Consider the following 22,444-nt stretch of genomic DNA (forward strand, 5'->3'; position numbering starts at 1 on the left):
ACAGAGATTCTTTATTAAGCCATATACTTTGTTTCAGATATTACATGATGAATATGGTATAAGTACTTAGATAGATAAAATGTATCTTGGGTACCGTACAAATGATTTAATCTTACAAATTCCATGTTGAAAAGGTTCTATATAAATAATGAAGACTTGTCAAATTACACAGAGCTCTATAATTCTTTCCTAGAGAGTCTTCCTGAAACTCCTGGCTAGCTTGTTCTGCTGTTACCTCAGTGCACCTTCTTGCTGTCTCTCCCTGTGCCTAACAGCATATCTCATTTTAAAGCAACCTTATGACCAGCTGGGTCTTCATTGAAACAAGGCTTCAGGCTCCTTATCCTCTAATTAAGAGCTCTGATTAGCCTAGTCAACGTTTTCAGACACTCTAGTGTTGGAATTCAGGATAAAGTAGCTAGGAAATTAAGACATGGCTTTCTATATTTGAAGTAATGGTCTGCATCCTGTCACATGAGTATATTGGGATAAGATTATACTGAAACATTTCTGAAATTGAGAGGTCTCATCAGTCTCAGTGAACAAAGTTTTGAGGTGATCTGCAAGTGCAAATAAAAGATTAATGAGCTTTTCCCCCTTCTAATTTAGGAAGAAGGTTTGAATGTTTGGGGGGTTTAATTTTTTTTTTTTTTTTACATTAGATGTTTGGGTCTGGTCTACCTGTTTTTCCTGGAAGCCTCCTCCAGTGTTTAGATGCCATGTAATGAGTTCTTTCTTTGTGCGGTTATATTTTATAGGCCTCAGCTTTGCACCTTAAAAAAAGAATTGAAGTCAAATTGTTTCAGACAGAGAGAGCCAAACTTACTGATAAAATGTACGGCTTTTGAAAAGAATTGTACCATAACCAGCAATAGCTAGTCCTTGAAGGTCTAATGTCTTACACAGTTAGGTACACAGAATGTGTATGAGTTTCTGTAATAGTGGCATCTTTACACCTCTGTGGAAATGAGCTAGTATGTTTACCATAGCAAGTGAAAGCTGATTATTTGAGAGGGCAAGTAAACTTCATTCAAACTGTGTAAAGCTTTTTGTTAGGTATTAGGTTTTGTTTTGTAGTTAACAACAATCCCCCCCCCACAAAAAAAAACCCAAACCAAACAAACCCAACCCCCCCCCCCCCCCAACCAGAAACAGTTGGGTGCAAAGCTCTTTTGTGTAAGATTTAGGCAGAGAGATCTCCTAATCATCTTCTCTGGATATTTCCGTGGAGACCTTCAGTAAAACAGGGAAGACAAGAATTGATAGTCCTGATATTTCTAAAGTAAGAATCAAGTAGAAAAAGAGAGCAGATTGCTTTTGTCCATCATAAAGAAGCCAAAAAGATGAAAACCTATTTTTCCTTTTATTAGATCACCTTTAAAATAAAACATCTTTCATTCTTTATGAACTCGTTTGTGTTGTATGCACTCATCCAGTAAGTTTTGATATAATGCTTTCTCTTTTTAAAACATCATTTAAAAACCCTCACTGTACAATCATTTTATAATAAAAAAGAGCAAATAAAGGGGAAAATTATCTGCTATTATTAATTTGAATATTAAAGAAAATTTCAATTCAACCGTGTTTGCAGGCCTTTTGTGCTTGCTTTCTGCAAACATTCAAGCACTCAAGCTTTACTAGAGTGACTAATCCTGAAAATTGAATTTTAAGTTCAAATGCTTGAATGTTGACTGAAAGTGTATTCGAATTTCATATTTGATTCATATACTACATATACTATTGCTTGATTGCATTAGTCAGTGAATCAGGGCTTTGAAACTACACCATGTGACTTGTGCAACTAACCACTGCAATACAAATTTCAAGTATTTGCAAATGATCCAGTGATTTGCAAATGAAGTCCAATGATGCAGAAATTTGCGAGTGAGTTTGAATAATAGAATTTGGGACTCTATAAATGGTCAGTTCATGGACAGGGGAAAAAAGAAAAACATTAATTGAATAAACTTATGAATTATTTGCTCAATGCTAGTACCAATGATTGCCTCTGAAGGGAGATTTAGTAAATGGAGTATAGCCTCCTGCCTCTCAATGCCGTTTTGCAGTTATAAGTGTTCTTTCACTAACAGATGTATGAGGGTAGAGGTCAACAGGCTGAATACCACTTGATTTAGTATGCATACACAGAATTTTTTTTTAATGATAATGCATCACTGCATTCAAAGTTAATGTGTGAAGTTAGAGGGAAAAGGCACAGATAATAACTTTGATTGTCTTTCTGTTCCTGAGGGTGTATTATGTAAGTAAAACCATTGGTGAGCCAGTTTGGGTATGTCTGTATAGCAATATAAGCCCAGGACTTAATCTCAGGCTCAAACCTAACCTCTCTTTCCCCTACACATAAATTGCGCTAATCCAGGGCTTGGACCCAAGACCCAGGACCCCACGGGAGGGAAGGGTCTGAGCCTGGAGCCAAGCAGAGTCCCAGGGTTGAAACCCAATTGTTTTGCATCATAGATGCAGCCCCAGTGGACTCATGCTCTGGGAGTCTGCCAAAAAGTACCCCACAATCCTCTGAGCCACCTTTCTTTGTTCTCTGAACAGCCAAGTGTGGTGGACAATCAAGTTGTCCCACACTTCACCATGAACAAATGGCTAGAGTGGCCACATTTTGGGAGGCAGGTAGACGGTCTGGGTGGTTGGATTTGGGCTCACATAATGAAATGTAGACACTGGAGTCCCAAGTTGGGACCCAGGATTCAACAGTTCCTAACCTGAGGTTACAAATGAATGTAGTGGCTCAAGCCCTAGGTTAACAAACCCAAAGCTGCTAATTCAAGTTCTACTAACCCTGGGCTTACATTGCGTTGTAGACAGACCCTTTGTTGCACAGTCATTTCTAGCTCACGATTTATGTATTGTCCGATTAAGCAGTTCAAGTAGATTTGGGTTGGTATTTTCAAAGAACCCAGCTAGATGCCTAAATCCCATTGAAACTCAGTGGGAGTTGGGTACCTATATGATAGGAACATAAGAATGGCCATACTGGGTCAGACCAAAGGTCCATTTAGCTCAGTATCCTGTCTTCTGACAGTGGCCAATGCCAGGTGCCCTAGAGGGAATGAACAGAACAGGTAATTGTCAAATGATCCATTTCCTGTCGCTAATTCCCAGCTTCTGGCAAACAGAGTCCTTTAAATTCCTTTGAAAATCCCAGCATTGATGAACAAAGAAGATACAACTCAGGTAGAATTTTTTAGCTCCAGTGATTCATAATACGAAGAGGATGCTGGACCAATATGATCAGATGTAGCTTTTACTTTTTTCCAGTTCATCATTATAATGTGTTCATAACTGAATAAGCACAATATGGTCTATCAAAAATAATTTTAACCTTAGCAATAGAAAAAAAAATGAGCTGTAAATTCCATTATGCTAATGATTTATTTCTTGGTATTTTATGGCTACTGAGTTTGCTGCCCCATTTCCAAGTTAAGTTCTTTATGCTCATAGCTGTGAAACTTAATAGAACTGTTTTAGGAAAATGCAATCTAATTACGTTAGACTGTATTCTTCTGATGTATTTATGAACTCTGTAACATCCAACATACTTTAGAATAAATGCTTGCAGAGATAGCAGAGCAGCTGTTTGTCTTTTATGAGGTAAACTTGACTTAATCAATCCTTTTTCAATAATAATAAAAACCAAAAACTTTTAAAACCTAGAACTACAGTTATTGAGTTCCTCAAGCCCGGAGCCACTTAGATTGGCCAGATCAGGAGCAGAGATATATTAGTAACTTAGAGTGCACGTACCCAATGAATGACCATTCAGACTGAAAATTAACCATTGTGATGGTAGGGAGCCTTAAAAGCTGTCTCACATGGAGCCCTGGTAAAGCTCCATCTGATGGAGACAAACCAGGTAGCTGTGTTTGGCCCTGCCATGCCGCCTCAATTTCCTTGCCACTCCGGAATGTTCTTTGGGCTTAGGGTAGAGTCCTCTGAGGAAACCAAGTTTCCCCTTTTCTGCACCTGGCTTTTCTTCTGAATTATGGAGTCTCTCGACAGACACACACCTTTGCTCCAAATAAGCTTACTTCCTTTGGCTTAGGGTTACCATACATCGGGGTTTTCCCAGACATTGCTGCTTTTTTGAGGCTCCCTCCTCTGTCCAACCGGATTTTTTCAAATAACAGGAAATGTCTGGGAGTTTTACCAAGCAGATATTGCAGCTCAGAAAGAGCCCTGATTGGTCCCTCCCCTGCATCCATAGCTGATTGGTCCATTCCCCTGCAGCCGCAGCTGCGGGATCCTGCCCACTCAGGCCCCCTCTTCCAGTCCTGGGGAGGGACCCCTGCAGGGAGGTGCTGACTGATGGCTGTCTCATCCTGGGCTTGCGTCAGCTGCTCTGTCACCGTGACAGGGAGTGACAGTGCCCCTCCTCCCCCAGTGAGTACCCCTGCTGCACGCACCCTCTCTGCCTCCCCCAACTGTATCTCCTTTCCTTCCCTTCTCTTCCAGTCCCCCTCCCGCCTGGTAGTCTCCGTTTTTTTTTTTTTTTTTGAGAACCTGAAATATGGTAACCCTACTTTGGCTGGTCCCACAGTTAAACATGCTATGAAAGCATACCCCTGTTTTCCTCTCTCCTCTGTAAAGCTCAGAGAAAACCGGATCGTCTATCCTCAGCCAACCCATTATCCCAAAGTTTATCCATCTGAATAGGTGGCCATTAGGGTCTAACGACCCACTATTGTACCTGGTCTAGGAGGGACATGCTAACAGCCCTGCAGATTCCTGGAGGTATAGTCCATGATACAACAATTCATAACAACCAGAATTTGCAAGTTGTACACAGACAAATTCCTCAGATAGTCACAGAAGCATTCATGCTCAGAGAGGGGCATAAGTAGCATGGAGAAATACAATTGTGTTTTTGCTGAATTTAAGAATTGTATCTTTTGTAAACAGTCTATTGTTTTTGGAAAGGCAATAAGATGGTCCCCTCCAAAAAAACAAAAACAAACAAAAAGATTGCGGTATCTTTGCTTATGTCAACCTGCCATAATGTAAAATCATTCTACAGAAAGGTGGTTCCTCTTTTCTGAGAATGTTCACTTTGAAATAAGCTTCTTAGATAACTGCAGCACAGTCTGATTCAGTGATAGGATACAAAAAAGTTCTCACTATTACCAAGTCTGAATGGGTCACTCTCATGGAAATGCATTACTAAGGGTGACTGAAGTATAAAAGTGAGGGGCAAAAACACCCCAAATTATCTCTTCCTGTCCATCTCTCTCATCGACCTAAGGCCTGGTCTACACTAGGAGTTTATGTCGAATTTAGCAGCGTTAATTCGACTTAACCGTGCACCCGTCCACACCAGGAAGCTAATTAGTTCGACCTAGAGGGCTCTTTAGTTCGAATTCTGTACTCCTCCCCGACGAGGGGAGTAGCGCTAAATTCGACATGGCTATGTCGAATTAGGCTATGTGTGGACGGAAATCGACCTTAGTAGCTCCGGGAGCTATCCCACAGTGCACCACTCTGTTGACGCTCTGGACAGCAGTCCGAGCTTGGATGTTCTGACCAGCCACACAGGAAATGCCCAGGGAAAATTTGACATGCTCCGGTGCCTTGTGGATGTTCTGCAGGACCGCAGGCAGGAGGACAGAGCCCCCTGCACTGTATCTGCAACCGCCCTCCCCCGCCACAAAGTCCCAAACCCCCCTCACCCAAAGTAACAAGAAGGAGGGGCGACAGGGGCCGTGAAAACTGTCACTGCACCCCTGCAGAGTGCACAAATACAAGAAGGCTCTCATTCCCTAAATGTTGAGAAGTCCTTTCCTTCCTGGCTCACCGAAGCCCCAATCCCAGTTTCATCCCCTAACTGTGTAGTTGATTATTAAAAGTAGTTTGCTGTTAATTACTATTTCCATCAAGTTTTTCTACAGAAGACTGTCTGTGAAGGGGGGGGAAGGGGGTTGTTAATTGCATAGGACAGTCACCTTTACCAGGGTACAGACACGGGGGCAGGATCAACAGCAGGTCACACACACAGTGCAGTCAGTAGGCACCCTGGTCGATCTGGGAGGTGTTTTCCATGTTCTGTGTGGGTGGGGGGTACGTGACTTTGTGGCATGGGAGGGTGGTTACAGAACTTATGTAGCGGTCCTTGTCCCGGACCACAGAGCCACGCAGCAGGGGAATCTGTAACCGTCCTCCCCCGCCACAAGGTCACATAGCCCCCGCACACAGAGTCCCGAAAAGGAGGGATGGCAGGCTCCGTTGAAACAACCAGTCCGGCACTGCAGATCGCTCTAGGAGCAGGAGCCTATCATTCCTCGAGTGTAGAAGTGGTGTTAACATCACTGCACACCCTACCCACCACAGTCTGCGTCCCTGTTTCAACCCTTTAACGCGAATTCATTAATAAAGAAAACATTGTTAATTAACAATGTTCCATTAACTTTATTTTTAAACGTGTGTTGGAAGGGGGGAAACGTGGTGAACGGGGTATGTAACCGCAGAAGAAAGTCAACAGTAACTGAAGCAGGGGCAGGTTCAGCTTCTCTGTAAAGAAACTGAACAGTCACAGGTTACCCTGCTCCCTGAGGAACCTAGCTTTCAAAGCCTCCCGGATGCACAGCGCTTCCCGCTGGGCTCTTCTAATTGCACGGCTGTCTGGCTGAGCATAATCAGCAGCAAGGCGATTTGCTTCAACCTCCCATCCCGCCATAAAGGTCTCCCCCTTGCTCTCACAGAGATTGTGGAGCACACAGCAAGCTGCAATAACAATGGGGATATTGGTTTAGCTGAGATCCGAGCGAATCAATAAGCTCCTCCATCTCCCCTTGAGACGTCCGAAAGCACGTTGAATGATGACAGTTACCCAAGACCACCCTCGACACATTTTTCCCCCCAGCATGCATTGTGGGGAAATCCCAGAATTCAAATGGGCAGCGGGGACTGCGGGAACTGTGGGATAGCTTTCCACAGTGCACCGCTTCCAATGTCGACACTTGCCCCGTTAGTGTGGACTCACAAAGTCGAATTAGTGTCCTTAGTGTGGACACACAAATTCGACTTTGTAAGGTTGATTCCACAAATTCGAATTACGTTAAATCGAACTAATCTGGTAGTGTAGACATACCCTAAGAAGGCAAAGAAATCAAGCTCTTTGACTTTGGGAGGATTACTGACCTGAAGATTAGTCAGTAATGCAGTTGGAAGAATGTGGTAAGAATTTTACCTTAAACCAAGCCTAGTTGGTAAAGTTTTAATATTAGGAAGTGTTTTATCTTTGCTTTTCTTGTAACCATTTCTGACTTTAATGCATTAATCCTTGGAATTGAATAAACTTTTTCTGTTCTTTAATCAAAATTAATTCAGTGTTGCAAACTGTGCAGGTAACTCCATTTAAGGTGGCAAGTTGTTGTATATTGTTCCCTTCTGGGGCAATAGACATTTGTTATCTGAACTGTTCAGGAGAAGGCTGGCCAGTGCAGTACAGAATACACATTTTGGAGGATAAATCTGGAAATTGGAGTGTGTTTTGCCAGGGGCAGGGGGTGTTGCCCTACATGTGGTAACCAAGGTTAGTGGAAGCCGTATGTGCTGGCAAGCTTCAGCTATACACAGACATTCAGGGTGTGACTTGCATGCTCAGAAAGGTTGCTTGTGAGCGGCCCAGATGGAAACTACAAGGCATTGTAAGGCACCCAAGGTTGCAGAGCAGGGGTGACACAACCGCAAAAGGTCATAGGGTGCCAATCACTGCTTTCTGATTTTTACAACATTATTTCTGGAGGAACCATTTCCCTTGAGCCCTGCTTCTTAAAATATTGTTGTTTTAATTTGTTAGGAAGGGTCAAATAATAGCAAAATACTCTCATGCCTCTACCTGGGCTTATCTCCACTGGTGGATTTACATTTTGAATAAAAATTTGCTAGTATATATTAATGCAATGAGCAACAAATGAACTCTATTCGGAGTTGTCACTGATTGTTAAGCCACTTTGTCCACCTCCTATATATCTGAAGAACATTATAAATGCTGCACAAAGAGTGCATTGATTTTCAATAAACCTTATATACTATATATGTTTTTCTATTACCTCAGGGGAGCTACTTCGCTATACTTAAAATTTTTGAGAGAGATGTTTAAACACGAAATTGATTGCAAAGTTGAAGGGTGTCTATTGAAAGGGATTTGTAACATCTCCATTTACCCCATTTCATATAGTTTTCCATATGATTTTGCAGATGATTGCCCAGTCCACTCTCTGTGATCCAATACTCCTGGCACATGCAGTAGTTAAATGTACACATTTCACCTAAATTGCAAGGTAAGGCCAATAAAGATTTTAAGCAAGGGAGTGGAAGAAAGCTGATGACCCTTGTCTCGTTTTCCCCTTGTTATTCTGTACAGGAGCTGGATACTATCAGTCTTTATGCATGGTATGGGATGGGCTCAGAGTGACCTTGGATCTGGCTTCTGAAGAGGCGGGGATTGGAACATGGCCACAGGCCTGCATATCCCACTCTGCAACCCAGGGTGTCACCAGTTCAAAGGTAGCAAACGCTGCACTCTTGGAAAGGAATGTTCCACAGCCTGATTTCTCCCAGCAATCCCTGAGGCTCCATGAGGCTTTGTAGCAGAGTCAGGCAGAAAGTTTACCTGAGCTATCACTGAGCCACTGTGGCTTGCTGGCCTATGGCATCGTATACCCAATTGAGCCTTTAATGTTTAAGTGTTGAAAAACATCCCATTACAGTAAGCAGACATCTCTTTTTATGTACTCTCCTCAATTCTGCTGCATTCTCAACTTTCAATGGCCTGAAGTAGGAGTTTAGGCTGCACACATCTTTTAGGATGTGTCTTGAAAAATAAATCTAACCTTTTCTTGTAGGGAATATGTGTAAAGATGTGAGCTCTTTCAAATGTCTGTACCAGACTGACTGTACAGAGTGGGGATGTGTTACTAGTGACTACCATGATCCTTGTGATCATTCATTCTGTCATAGCATGATGGCCTAATGTGTGTAGTGTCTGTGTGATGTAGCATGGGAACCCCATTTACTTACAGGAGGTGATTGTGGAGGGGAATGGGGGTCTTTCAAAGTGCAAGCAGCCTGGCAATTTTAAAATTAAAATGTTTTTTAAAGCAACATCTTAATCAAGTATGATAGTCTAGAATATAAGATAAAAATTAAAGATAAATGTATATTAACTTTGTTTAAAGGAGTAGAATAATGGCAATGTGTATAAGCTTGAACAAACAGTGAAAATCCACAATAGTATTCAATCAAATATTTAGAACACTAAAAACATCAAAAGGTTATTATTAATCCACTGAGGTAGACTGTCAAGCATCATGAACATAGTTTTGATTTTTTCCCCCCATTTTAAAATTACCTGGCTTTCAGCACTTTGCCAGACACCCCTCAACCACCACATGATGCAATGGGGGAAAATAATTCATTTAAGACAACTCATAGAAAAGGGGAAAGGTACAATTCATGCCCCAATTTCTCTGACTAATAGAGAAGTGGAGACACAAAATTAAGCAAAAGTCACTGCAACAGAAAGAGCCTGCAACTTGCAGCATCATCCTTTCTGTTTGAGGCACAAATGAGTGTAAAGGATTGTTTACAACAATGTTGTCTAAAGAAATCAAATGAGAGTGGGGTCTTGCATGATTCCAATCTCAGGGCCTGCACTTTAATAAGGACTCTTCCAGAAGAAAAAAATCAGTTGGCAGAGACAAGTGCCTGGCTGAAAATAAGTCTCTCTCAAACAATTGCATCAGCAGAATTTTCAGTAGTTCCCGCCCTTATGCTATGACTATATAGCAAGATGAGCAGCTATAATTTTTATCCAGGAGCAGTGCCCAAGGCTTCTTTTGCTGTACCCTCTTGAGTTAGAATTATACACCAACATTAATGTTAGCAGTGCCTTATTATCTGCCTTCTCAAACTGTAGGGCATCCAGATAACAAGAGATATACAGAGTAGCATGACTAGTGTTTTCTAATGTGGAGAGTGGGATAAAGGAACTGGATCAAATTCATCTCTGTTATAACTCCACTGAAGTCAGTGGCATTGTATCAGAAATGAATTAGGGTCATGAGTGTCAAAAGGATAAAATAGCATAGGATGTGGTTTTAATGGCATTTCAACATTGGACTGCTATGTACAGGTGAATAGAGAGGTTTTCCTAAAAGCAATTTATGGCGCTAATACAGATGTAAATAAGTGAGGGGACATGGGCCTCTCCGAAAGGAGGTTGTAACATTTTGTTTGTGTTCCTAATTAGTAATTTTAAAAATAAAAGAATAAAACCAAACTGAATTTTTTAAGCTTCAACGCTGCAGAGCTGTTACAGATAATTTAATTTAGTGGAGGACTAGATGACTCAATCAGTTATGAAAATTAGCCTTTATTTGGTATAAAATAGTTAAGCAAACCGGCATTACAATATAACCATACACTGCACTGATGCTCACATTCTAAGATGAAATGATCCATTTATGGGTGATCAGTCCCTAAATGAGGAGAATGGGTATAATCCTTTTACTAATGGTATCTTGATGGTGGATGGGCACCTACTCCAAAATTAGCATGCTACCCTTTGTCTAATCCAATTATAATCCCCTTAATTAATATTTAAATCCATCTTTTACCATATCTATATTTGCTCTACCATAACTAGATTGTACTTTCTCGTTGGCTAGTTAATAGTAAACATTGTCTTATCTGTGTAAATGCCATACCAATAACTATCAGTATAGATAGCATTTTCCAAAACATTAACACTTTATCTAAAACACTTTGTAAAAAACAGTAAGGACCAAACATGTTTACAACATGACTTGGGGTTATGCTTTATTTATCTCTAATTTACCTCTGAATTGTCTCACTTTACTCACATTTTACTAGGCCTCGCTTAACTATTGTCAAGCTTACTTTTAGAAAATAGATTTTCGGGCCTACTTACATTTCAACAAATTCCTATATAAACATAAGCAAGCATCATCTCTATAGTCTTCAAGGTAGATTAGCCCCCTACCAGCTGACTAGGGTGTGCTGTCAGCAGCTGGTCACTGTATACTTCTGCGCAAAGGAGAAGAAAAATTCATCTCTGAGATCTTGACAATGACCTGCTGTGTAGAATTGCACCCTTTGCCAGCAAATCATTTGTAGAGAGAACTCCCTTCTGGTGTCGGTACTCATCCTGGCTCTGTTGGTTTGGTGCCAGAACATGATTTAGCGCCTTGTACTTGCTTTTCTTTCAATCCCAAAATATCCATTTGGTTTACAATAATATTTTTCTGTATAATAACTACATTCCTTAATCCCACAGACATCTGTTGGTCCAAAATTTGTTTAATCCCATTGTTTAATGGTTGTATATGATCAATTCTCCCCCTACATTGACAACCTTACAGTAGCTTCCAAATCCTTTTCATAGGTGAAAAGACTATTTAGCATATTTGAATTGTGTGTATCTAATACTCTCAAAATTGCTGAAATACATTATGCTGCATTTAGATGTTTCATTTTTTATCTATGTACTAAAATGAATTTACAAAGCATTCCCCTAGCACTGTTTAAAGACATGTCATTGAGAATTTTGTTTAAAAAGGTCATAAGTAATAAGTCAGGCTCCGATTATTACAGAAAAATACCTTTTGATAGAACTGTTGAGGAATTATAAGAGAACATTACACAACTGGAAAGCCCCCAAGACATTTAGAACATTGTATATTAAGTATATATTTAAACACTCTTATCTAATTTGCAGAACTTCTTAATTGTTTCAGGTCAAGATAATTTTGCACCTCTGAAGAAACTTGCAAAATTGTCTAGTGTTCTTATTCTGTAATTAGGAACAAATTTTCAACCTGGTAGTAGAGGACTTGCCATGAAACTCCCATTAACATTAATAAAATTGGTGCATGTAATCCTCTATGCAGTAAACTGAAAATATGCCCCTTGTCTTTTATGAAATATTCAAATTGGTTCTCTTCACAGCCAAAACATGTTTTATTTTACCAAAAGTGGTATTGTAAGAGTAAATGAAGTGTCTTTATTTGCAGTTTTCTATTTAGAAATTTATTCTCATTTCCAATGTGTAGTATTTCTTGGCACTTCTTTGTGTTGAATAATCTCATTTTATTTCATGTATTACTTCTTCAAAGAGGGATAAATGTTTATAATTAAAAATATATATATATATACACACACACAGATGTACCTTTATAAATATGTGCACTTACATATACTGTAACATCTGCAAAATATTCCTTGTGGAACTTAAAGTGAGAATTGGGCTAAAACTTAAAACAAATATCTCTCCCCCCACCCCATCTGTGCTTTCAAATTATGTAAGTTTTCTTCTCCTTGGAGAGAAATTGGTAAAGGAACGCATACAGAACCTTTTATTACATCGATATTTAATGGCGAAGGTTAAAAATGTATGTAAGAGAAAAATTCAAATGATAGTTGACAAAAATGTTCTTCATTGGGTTATACAGAGGTTGTTACCTTGATTAGCTGAAAAAGACATACTATTCTTGTCTTATACTATGTGGTCTTTCTGTAAACAGGAGGGATATTCTCCTGTTACCTGTGAAGATCAATTTGTGTGTGTGTTGCCTTCCAGCTTCCTGTTCCCACGCCTGATTTGTTTCCTGGATTCAGTGTTCCTGTTCCCATTTCATTCATATTTGATCCTGCACAGATTTTAGGGCACTTAATAAATATGTGAAATGTGAGCACTTTCAATTGCTAACCTTTGAAGAGATGACTTGCTGGGTAAGCGGATCGTGGATTTTCTCTGTGTTGGACTACCAATCTAGTTATTGGCAAATACCTGTGACTGAAAATTCACAGCTGTTGCTGACTTTCTGCCTGCCACTTTGTAGGAACTGCTACCAGCAACTCCCTTTTGGCTTAGTTTGTGCTCCTGAGGTATTTCAGAGGGTGATCTCCCAGCTCCTGGATAATATTTGACACCACTGCTGACACTCTTTAAAATGCTGAAGTGTGCATCGGGATATGTGCTATCCCAGTGGGTTGGATGTACCTAGTCATTTAGAAAACTGTCTACATTCTACAAAAATCATTCTGAGCTCATGGTGAAGATGTACTATTTGACATATCTTATGCAGCAGAGCCTTGCTGATCATTCCAATAGCACTGTCACAAGCAGTCCTGGATGTGGCTCATGAAGGACATTTATGAGTAGTGAAGATGAAGAAACTTCTGCATAGTTGCAGTTGGTGGCCAAGGCTGCACTCTGACACTGAACATTGCCTGAAGGCTTTCTCAGTCTGCACAATGCATAGAACTACTGGTTATTTAGTTCCTTTTGAAATCAGTAGTTGTAGATGTACCATGGCAGAAAATTGTAGTGGATATTAGTGGCCCCTCAATGCACTATGTGGCTACACACCATTGATTATTAGACACACTTTTGCATTCATAATTTCACACGGCACCTCAAAGGAGCTCATTATTGTCTAACTCCTTTATTTGTTGTGTGGCCTACCAGAGATCCTTGTTTCAGATAATGAGACATCTTTTTTATGAAGAATGTTTGAAGGCTTTCTGATGAGTATTGGTACAGTACAATATAAATCTGCTGTGTACCATCCCCAAGGAAATGGGATAGTGAAGAAACTTTATGGGACTCTGAAGAAGCATGTAGCTTGCCACTGGAGGAACATCAAGATATACTCTTCCCTACTGCATTGTCATGCTTTATATCAGGGTCGGCAACCTTTCAGAAGTGGTGTGCCAAGTTCACTGTAATTTAAGGTTTTGTGTGCCAGTAATACATTTTAATGTTTGTAGAAGGTCTCTCTCTACATCTATATTATATAAAAGGGGTAGGCAACCTATGGCACGTGTGCCGAATGTGGCACGTGAGCTGATTTTCAGTGGCACCGGTCTGGCGGGCTCTGCATTTTAATTTAATTTTAAATGAAGCTTCTTAAACATTTTAAAAAACTTATTTATTTTACATACAACAATAGTTTAGTTATATATTATAGACATATAGAAAGAGACCTTCTAAAACATTAAAATGTATTTTTGGCACGCAAAACCTTAAATTAGAGTGAATAAATGAAGACTCGGCACACCACTTCTGAAAGGTTGCCGACCCCTGTTATATAAATAAACTATTGCTGTATTTAAAATAAATAAGGTTTTTAAAACATTTAAGAAGCTTCATTTAAAATAAAATTAAAATGCAGATCTTATCAATTTAGTGGGATCCTTGCCTGGGATCCTTGCCTGGGGTTCCAGCCACCAGCCCTGCTCAGCCCGCTGCCAGTCTGGGTGAATAGAACCCCAGGCTGGCAGCGGCTGAGTAGTGCCAGCGGCCGGGACCCCAGACCAGCAGCAGACTGCGCCACTCAGCCCACTGCTGGTCTGAGGCCCCGGCCACCGGCCCCACTCAGCCCGCTGCCAGCTCAGTGAATGGAACCCCAGACCGGCAGCGGGCTGAGCAGGGCCAGCAGCTGGACCCCAGACCAGCAGTGGGCTGAGCAGGGCTGGTGGCTGGAACCCCAGACAAGACTCCCAGGCCCTGCTCAGCCTGCTGCCGGTCTGGGCTGAGCAGGGCTGGTGGCTGGGACCCCAAACCGGCAGTGTGTTGAGCCGCTCAGCCCGCTGCCGGTCTGCGGTTCTGTCCGCCAGCTCCTGCCAGCTGGGATCCCGGCTGCCGGTCCCCCTCAGCCCGCTACCAGCCTGGGGTTCTGCTCACCCAGGCTGGCAGGAGGCTGAGAGGGGTCGGCAGCCGGAACTCCAGACCGGCAGCAGGCTGAGTGCTGCCGCCACCCTGCTGAGTGCTGTCGGCACGCCAGACTGGCAGTGGACTGAGCGACTCGGCCCACTGCCTACCCCGCTCAGCCAGCCACCAGCTGAGTGAATGGAACCCCAGGCTGGCAGCGGTCTGAGCAGCTCAGCCCGCTGCCACTCTGGGGTTCTGGCCGCCAGTTCCTGCCAGCCGGGGTCTCAGCCACCGGCCTGCTCAGCCCACTGCCAGTCTGGGGTTCCCAGAGCAGCGGTGGTCTGAGCCACTCAGCCCGCCGCTGCGTGCCATAAAAAATCAGCTCACATGCCACCTTTGACATGCGTGCCGTAGGTTGCCGACCCCTGCTTTATATGATATTTGGAGTACACATGGAAGTATTGGAGAAACCTCATTCTATCAGCTCTTCAGTTGACCTGTGAGGACTAAGCTGATGAGAAAAATTTCATCCAACCCCTTTTTGGTGTTCTTGAAGCTGACTGATGTGTCTATAAATACACGAGTTTCAACCAGAGTATCCATGCAAGACTCCAGATGTTCAATCCTGGACAAACAGTATACATTAGCTGAGGGTCTGGAGGCCTTTTCAAAGCTTGTGGTGTGCTCTTGTGGGCTGCAGGATATGGAGCATAGCGGGTGCATTTACCACAAGGAGAATGTATTGTTAACCAGCAAGATATACTGCCTACTGAAAGGGGAACACATAGGGAAGAGAGCACTCTTTCTGCATATGATGATATGTGGCCAACTGGGAAAGTTGATCCACAGCAAGAGCATCCATCTCTTGAGTTCCTTGAGATCACCTGGTGTCGCTGGGCACGTACCAATGAACTTGTGGGGAGAAGGGAAGGAAATTATAAAGGGGGCACGTGCATGTGCTTGTGCTGCCTTCCTTTTTCCAGCTTCTGTTTTTGGTTCCTGGTCCCTGAACTCAGTGTTCCTGTTTAAGGCTGTGTATATGTGCATGAATAGCATTGGGTGTGCGCAGCTACTCAGGGCCTGACCTACATATCTTCTGTTGGGACTATTATGTTTTGTTCAGACTTCTGCTGACTTAACCAGTTCATGGTTATTACATGGTTTTAATTGACAACCTACCTGCATGTCTTGCTTTGGGTTTTTGGATTGCTATTCTGGGGTGTATCACAGTGTGTGTGCTTAGGCATGTTGTATCATCTGCAACATTTTTCTTGTAGAAGTGGTAGTGAGGTGGTTTTTAGTTTTAGCCCAATTCTATCGGCGATTTCACATTTTGTAAGCTTTTTCTTAGAGAAAATTTGCTAAAGGAATGGCATACAGCAATACTTAATGGCAAAGGTTAATGTATTGTAAGTTAAAAGAGAAATTCAAATGACAAAAATGTTCTTCATTAGGTTACGGAGAGGTTGTAACCTTGAGTAGTTGAAAAACAAATGCTATTTTACTATCTTTCTGTAAACAGGAGGGCTATTCCCCTGTTACCTCAGGGATAAAGTGACTAACAAAGTAATTCAGAATCACTGAGCATTTAAAACATTTTTACAAAAGGGAGTTAAAGCACTGTTGGCGTTCCTTCCAGGAACTAATAAAACAGGCTGCATGTTAAATCCTAACACATCTCTCTCACTCTCAAGAGAAGAACAAAATCAAGCTGCTGCCAGGTTTACAGAGGCTCATCTGTTCTTTTCTGGTGGATTACTTGGGCTCTTGCTGACCTTATCTACACTGAGGGGCAATATAGTGGCAAGGTCGAATTACTTCTAAGCAATCTCTCCAATGAATTAGTCCCACACATGATTTCTCCACACCAGGCAGCCTTCCTAAAGAAGTATTTTGTTAAAGATATTTCTCAATGGAAAACCTCAGTCTCTCTATATAGTACTGAAGGTCTTTGTGACATCATGTTTATGCACTACAGGACTTTGCACCAAACCCATGCACACATGTTTATTGGAGAGTACTTTCCTTTCATACCACTCTGCAATATTCAGTGACTTTTTCCCGTAACACTGCCTTTTGGAGATTAAGATTTAATGTGTGTTTATTCTAGTGAGTAGCACAGAATGTGAAGCAAAAGCTTTATAAGCACCACAAATGATTTTATTAGGTTCATGGGTCTGTATGTACAGTTCTGCAGCTGTATTCAGCAAACCATGAGCCCCTTTGAGAAGCTGGAATAATGAAGTCCCTCAAAGCATGCTCACCTTTTGAACTGAATAAACTAGGGCATAAATGACCTCTCCAAGTCCACTGTTGAACTTCTTTTACTTCTGCCTTGGTTTCATTAATTTTCTGACAGACATTCTGACAACTCTTTCATCTCCTTCCCTCCCTGGACCTTTCTAAACTTTTTAAATTTTAATTCCCCTTAGTTCTGTACTCTCCCCTATGCATTTTTCCTTCTCATCTCACTTTATTATTCACTCTCCATATACCTCTGTTGACCCTCCATCTCCTGCTGCTGTCAGCTATACAGGACCATTACTAATATATGTTAAGCTATTTTGATCTTTTCCATAGTAATTTTGATCTATCTTTAGCAGTCCTATTTTTCTCATGACTGTTCCAGGCTTCTTTAACCTTGTACTCTCCACCAGCATAAACATTGTATGAAAGCCCATCTAAACTCAAGCTTGATGAATTTATCAACACTTCACCCACTGCCCTGCTCCAACAAACCCTGGTTAAGCTTGATTGCACAGAAGGTTATCATGTATTCATACAATCTTAATGTGAAGCTCTATACTATGACAATATTTGGGAGTGGGGTCTTATAAACTGGTGGATATTATTTCAGTTTCAGAAATGCTGTGCAAAGCAGTTGTTCACAGTCTTTTCCATACCAGGACTTTCTGGGATGTCTCTCCCATTCAACAAATTGAGAAGGGAAGGGTCATGATCTCTTGACGTGTTCAAAATCCCTAGAATGACAACCTTTGGTGTGTAAAGTATTTTTTACATAAAGTATTCAGCCATAGGTGGTTATAGACAAATAAAGAGATTCCCATCAATCATGTCAGCACTTAAATGGTTGATGCACCGAATGTCCATCAACCAAGTGCTATTATGTATTTGAAGAAAAGGCAATGCCCTTTGCAGCCTTGCAGAAAGAAAATGAAGACATGCCAGGATGACTAAAATATCAATGAGTAGACTTCAGTTTTATTTGACTGATTGCTATATTCACTAGAACTATAACAACATTCTGACCAGATTACAGAAGTGAATGTTGAAGGTCTACAATCCTAACTATTCTTTAGCTACAGATACAAATAATATTATATTGAAATGTAGTGTGCTCAGCCAGCTAGAGCACAGGAATGCTGTAGTTACTGATCCACGACTGTGTGGGTATTTGGTATAGGGATTTTCCATATTATATGATTAGTCTGTTCACTAATGACCTTTAGCCATCACACAAAGATTTGTATACAGACTGTCTGGCTGTTTATCAGTACCCGTGTGGTTAGTCAACAAATACCCATGCTCTGATTTGGTGTTACCCTACAAAATCACCTTTCATATGCCTATAACCAACATGGTCTCCTCAAGTGACCATTCCTTCCCTTCCTGCCCTGTGAAGCCTAGTATTTCCTCTCCTTTCAAAGGCCTCTCCTCCTCTTTGATGCTCATATCATCCCTACGATGAATAATTTAGCTTCTTAAAATTAAATTAGGTTATCTTGAAAATCTCCCCCTTACCTTTCTCCAGCTCCTGCTGCTGTCCTGCCAAAACCTTCTCACCATTTCTCCACTGTGAATATATCTGTCTCTCCCATTTGCTTCCAGACACTCAGCTTTGGAATGTGTGTGGTCAAATCTCACAATTTTATCTCTTATTTGGTGTTTTTCATGTACGGCTGCCTCTTGAGAGCGTTTGAGTTATGTAAAAAACTCAGCTTTCATTTAAATAGTGGGGAAAAAAGTTTGTTTCTATCCCTCATGTTTGCAGAGTGGTTTTGTAGTTGCCTAGCAAGTGAAGCCTTACTCCCTGGGGCAGCTGTGACATTGCACTCTATATTATTTTATTAAAGTTTGCTGATGAGTATAAATATAATGTAACTGGAATATGCTTCATGCAAAAGGTCTCTTGTAAGGTATCATTACAAGCTTATAATTTACTGAGTGTGGTCATCCTATTTGTATAAATGTATCACTCTTGCATCTGAAACTAGAAATATAAAATATCTGAGGGCCTATCGTAATTATGCAAAGTGTGGGCCATTAATGATGGTTTGGAATCTTGATGGCTCCCATTAACCAGGACAATTGTCTGTAGATGGCTCTGTTTTACTTATGAGTCTTCCTGTATATGTGTGTGTGTTGGCAAGTGGGTAATGAAGTCTTACAATGACATGTGATCATGTCACCTGAACTGGAATCCATCTTTAACCTGGTGCTTTTCCACTCAGAAGAGGGAAAGGAGGGAACCCAGAGGGACAAAGGATTCCCGCCTTATGCGGGAGAAATCCCGTAGCAACCACTTGAGCTGGAACAAGGGCTGTACCAGGGGAAAGGATTGTGCCCAGACTAGGAAGGCGTCCAGTCTGTGAAAGAAACTTATTGAAATATCTCTGAGGGTGAGATTTTATCTGTATTCAGTTTTATTACTGTATTAGACTTAGATTTGCGTGTTTTATTTTATTTTACTTGGTAATTCACTTTGTTCTGTCTGTTACTATTTGGAACCACTTAAATTCTACTTTCTGTATTTAATAAAATCACTTTTACTTATTAATTAACCCAGAGTATGTATTAATATCTGGGGGGGGGGAGGAGAACAGCTGTGCATATCTCTCTATCAGTGTTATAGGGGGTGAAAAATTTATGAGTTTACCCTGTGTAAGCTTTATACAAGGTAAAACGGATTTATTTAGGGGTTTGGACCCCACTGAGAGTTGAGCATCTGAGTGTTAAAGACAGGAACACTTCTGTAAGTTGCTTTCAGTTAAGTCTGCAACTTTGGGGCATGTGTTTCAGACCCTGGGTCTGTGTTGGAGCAGACTGGCATGTCTGACTCAACAAGACAGGGTGCTGGAGTCCCAAGCTGGCAGGGAAAGCAGGGGAAGTAGTAGTCTTGGCACATCAGTTGGCAGTTCCCATCAGTTGATCCAACCCATCACAGCAGCAACTGGCTTTATCAGTTTCAGGAGGCCTGGGAACAAAGCCTGGATTTTGGGGTACAATGGCTGAGTTTGAACTGACAGAAAGGGCTTTGTGGGCTACAGATTAACATGACCTGCTAACCAAGAGAGGGAAGCCCTTAGAGACTGGTTTAGAAGACTCTGGAACCTATTAGGGACTCCCAGGAGAACAGTTGGGGGGGACCGTTGATAAGCTTAAATATGAATTTACAGCTTTTTGTTTTATGTTTTCTCTGTATGCTTTAGTCATTAAATACATGTGCTCTGCTCTGGAAGAGTGAGTGTTTGGTTTACTGGTAACCACTGGCATACATTGGTCATATCTCTTAGAGAGAAAGCATAGCATGGGCTGGAGTCTTGGCTAGACCTGCTGGGATAAATTCAGTGAAGTAAAATAGGGTTGTACATTTAAACCCCTGGTCAGGAAGGAGAAAGGTTCAGATCCCTACCTAGCAACAGGCGATGGCTAGAGGCCTGAGACCTGAAAGGGCATTCCTTGAGCAGACCATGAAGAGGGTCAAAGATGTAGTTACCCCAACACTACGACCATTATATATGAGAGTCAATATACTACTTTTTGGCCCAGGACTGACCATGTTAATAAGCAATAATGTCTCCAGTGTTTTCAGTGAAGTCACAGGGCTCTCAGAAACAGAAGATGGGAGCAAAGTAAGTCAATAAATCTATGGCAGAGTCAACAATAGAACCCCAGTCTCCTGACTCCACCTGGTACATAATCCCTTAACCAGATTTGGCCGCAGACACAACCTCAACATCTCAGAAATACAACCAATATACAAGTTCAAGATCTTTAAAATATCTAGAATTGTGAATTTTTTTGCAGGGAAGGCAGAAATAACTGATGAAATTATGAAAACATCTGGGGACTAATAGCATTATTAGGTCTGAAATTCTTTTTTGTTCTTGTTTACATATTTTGTCTTTTTTTATGTTGCCTTTTGTTTGTCTTGAGAGTAGGATGATCCTCCCATACCTATAGAAACACTGCAGTGCAAATACATGTGAAAGCAAACTCAGATCAATGAATATGCCACAATTAGGTTATATTAATTGATTCTATATGTAATGCAACATGCTTTCACATGTACTGTAACATAGCCAATGATATTCTATTAGGACCACTCCTGTTGACTTCACTTGGTTTCAGATCAGGATAATAGGAAGGATGATATGCATTACCTGATTTTCCTGAAATCAATGGGGAGTTCTGCTTCTAATAAATAAATAAGAGGTGCATTATGTACCCTACATCATTATAACTACTGATGATTGCGTTGTACGTATTTTAATATGATTATATTTGTCATCCTTCTCTTTGGATTTGGCCTTGTTTCTCTTTTAAGTAGATGGGAAGTTTGCCAGCAAGACTGTTTTTCCCTTTAGTTTTGTGAAAATAAATGGACCACACATGTTTCATGTTCAACAACATTGGGAAATGTCCCATTTTCCAAATGATAGTAATGTTGAGCCTTGTCCCTTAAAAAAGTCAGAGTTTCTCCTCCACTGAGCTGCTTGATGAAAGGCTTGTAAATAAATTCTGCTGTTAAGGCAAGAAAATTTGTTCAGCATAAAGATAGGCAGTTGGCAGAAAGGAAGAGATCAATATATTTTTGCTAATATGATGAAAAATACTGACTGGTTAGTGGTGTCAGCCTGGGAGCATACATTAGTAATTAAATGTAATTTAATAGTAAAGCTTTTTAATAGTAAAACTTTTAAAACAAGGAAAGGATAATAGCATAGGAGGCAATAATGCTATTGATATGCCAAAGATACTTCAGCAGCATTCTTTCCCCCATACTATTATCATTTCCTTGTTTTGAAAGTGTCCCCAAAGCTTTCATTTATAGTTCAAATGAATTCAAATGAAAATAAATTTTAGGTGGAAGAAACAGGAAGTCAACATGCAACAAGGACTTTTTGTGGAATGATAGGTTCAAAAGTGAGAATACATACCTTTTGAACCCCCTTCCTCTCCCCCGCAACCCCCCCCAAACATATAATATAAGTGGTTGGATGAATGCACTGATGGGTCTTCAGAATTTTCTAATGGGAAAAACATTAGTCTGGAAGGTGTTAAATAGGCATACAGCTCTTTTAGAATACAGATAGTTAATTGAATATTGGGGATCTTTGAAGAGCACCAGACATTTATGCCTAATTTATCAAAGGCAAAGATGTACCTTCTAGAAAGACTCTAACTATATTTCTGGTACATGCATCTGACCACCAGCTGCATCAGTCTTATTCAATTTCCTCATTAAAGAATATTAGTGAAAAAAAGAATTTTACCATAAATTGTACATGGATGGCATAAATTAAAAAAAATAGTCTCTCTATTTGCAGGATTCAACTGTTTCTTCAATTTCTCTGTCTTGGGCATAGCAAATGTTTTCACAGGTGTCTGTGGAACTGAAAACCTATGTTTGCTAAATTTTAAAATATTGTAGTAGCTTAGCAAGTTCAAAAATCATAATTACATTATTAAACAGTTCAAAGATTTGATACTGCCAGA

At 40.8% G+C, this 22,444-nt stretch overlaps 1 long non-coding RNA gene across 3 annotated transcripts in view; it reads left to right on the plus strand.

Moving 5' to 3' along the window:
• Positions 1-22,444, plus strand: part of LOC123373868 — a 153,958-nt gene that overhangs the window by 81,224 nt on the left and 50,290 nt on the right. For 2 of the 3 annotated variants that reach the window (XR_006580904.1, XR_006580903.1), the window contains 2 exons: positions 8,227-8,309; positions 8,393-8,579. The exons of the other annotated variant lie outside the window; for it this stretch is intronic. This is a non-coding gene — a long non-coding RNA (uncharacterized LOC123373868). Of the gene's footprint in view, positions 1-8,226; positions 8,310-8,392; positions 8,580-22,444 lie in introns of those variants that run through there. 3 annotated transcript variants of the gene reach the window in all.

This window comes from Mauremys mutica, chromosome 7 (genome assembly GCF_020497125.1).
Source record: "Mauremys mutica isolate MM-2020 ecotype Southern chromosome 7, ASM2049712v1, whole genome shotgun sequence".
Classification (NCBI taxonomy): domain Eukaryota; kingdom Metazoa; phylum Chordata; order Testudines; family Geoemydidae; genus Mauremys; species Mauremys mutica.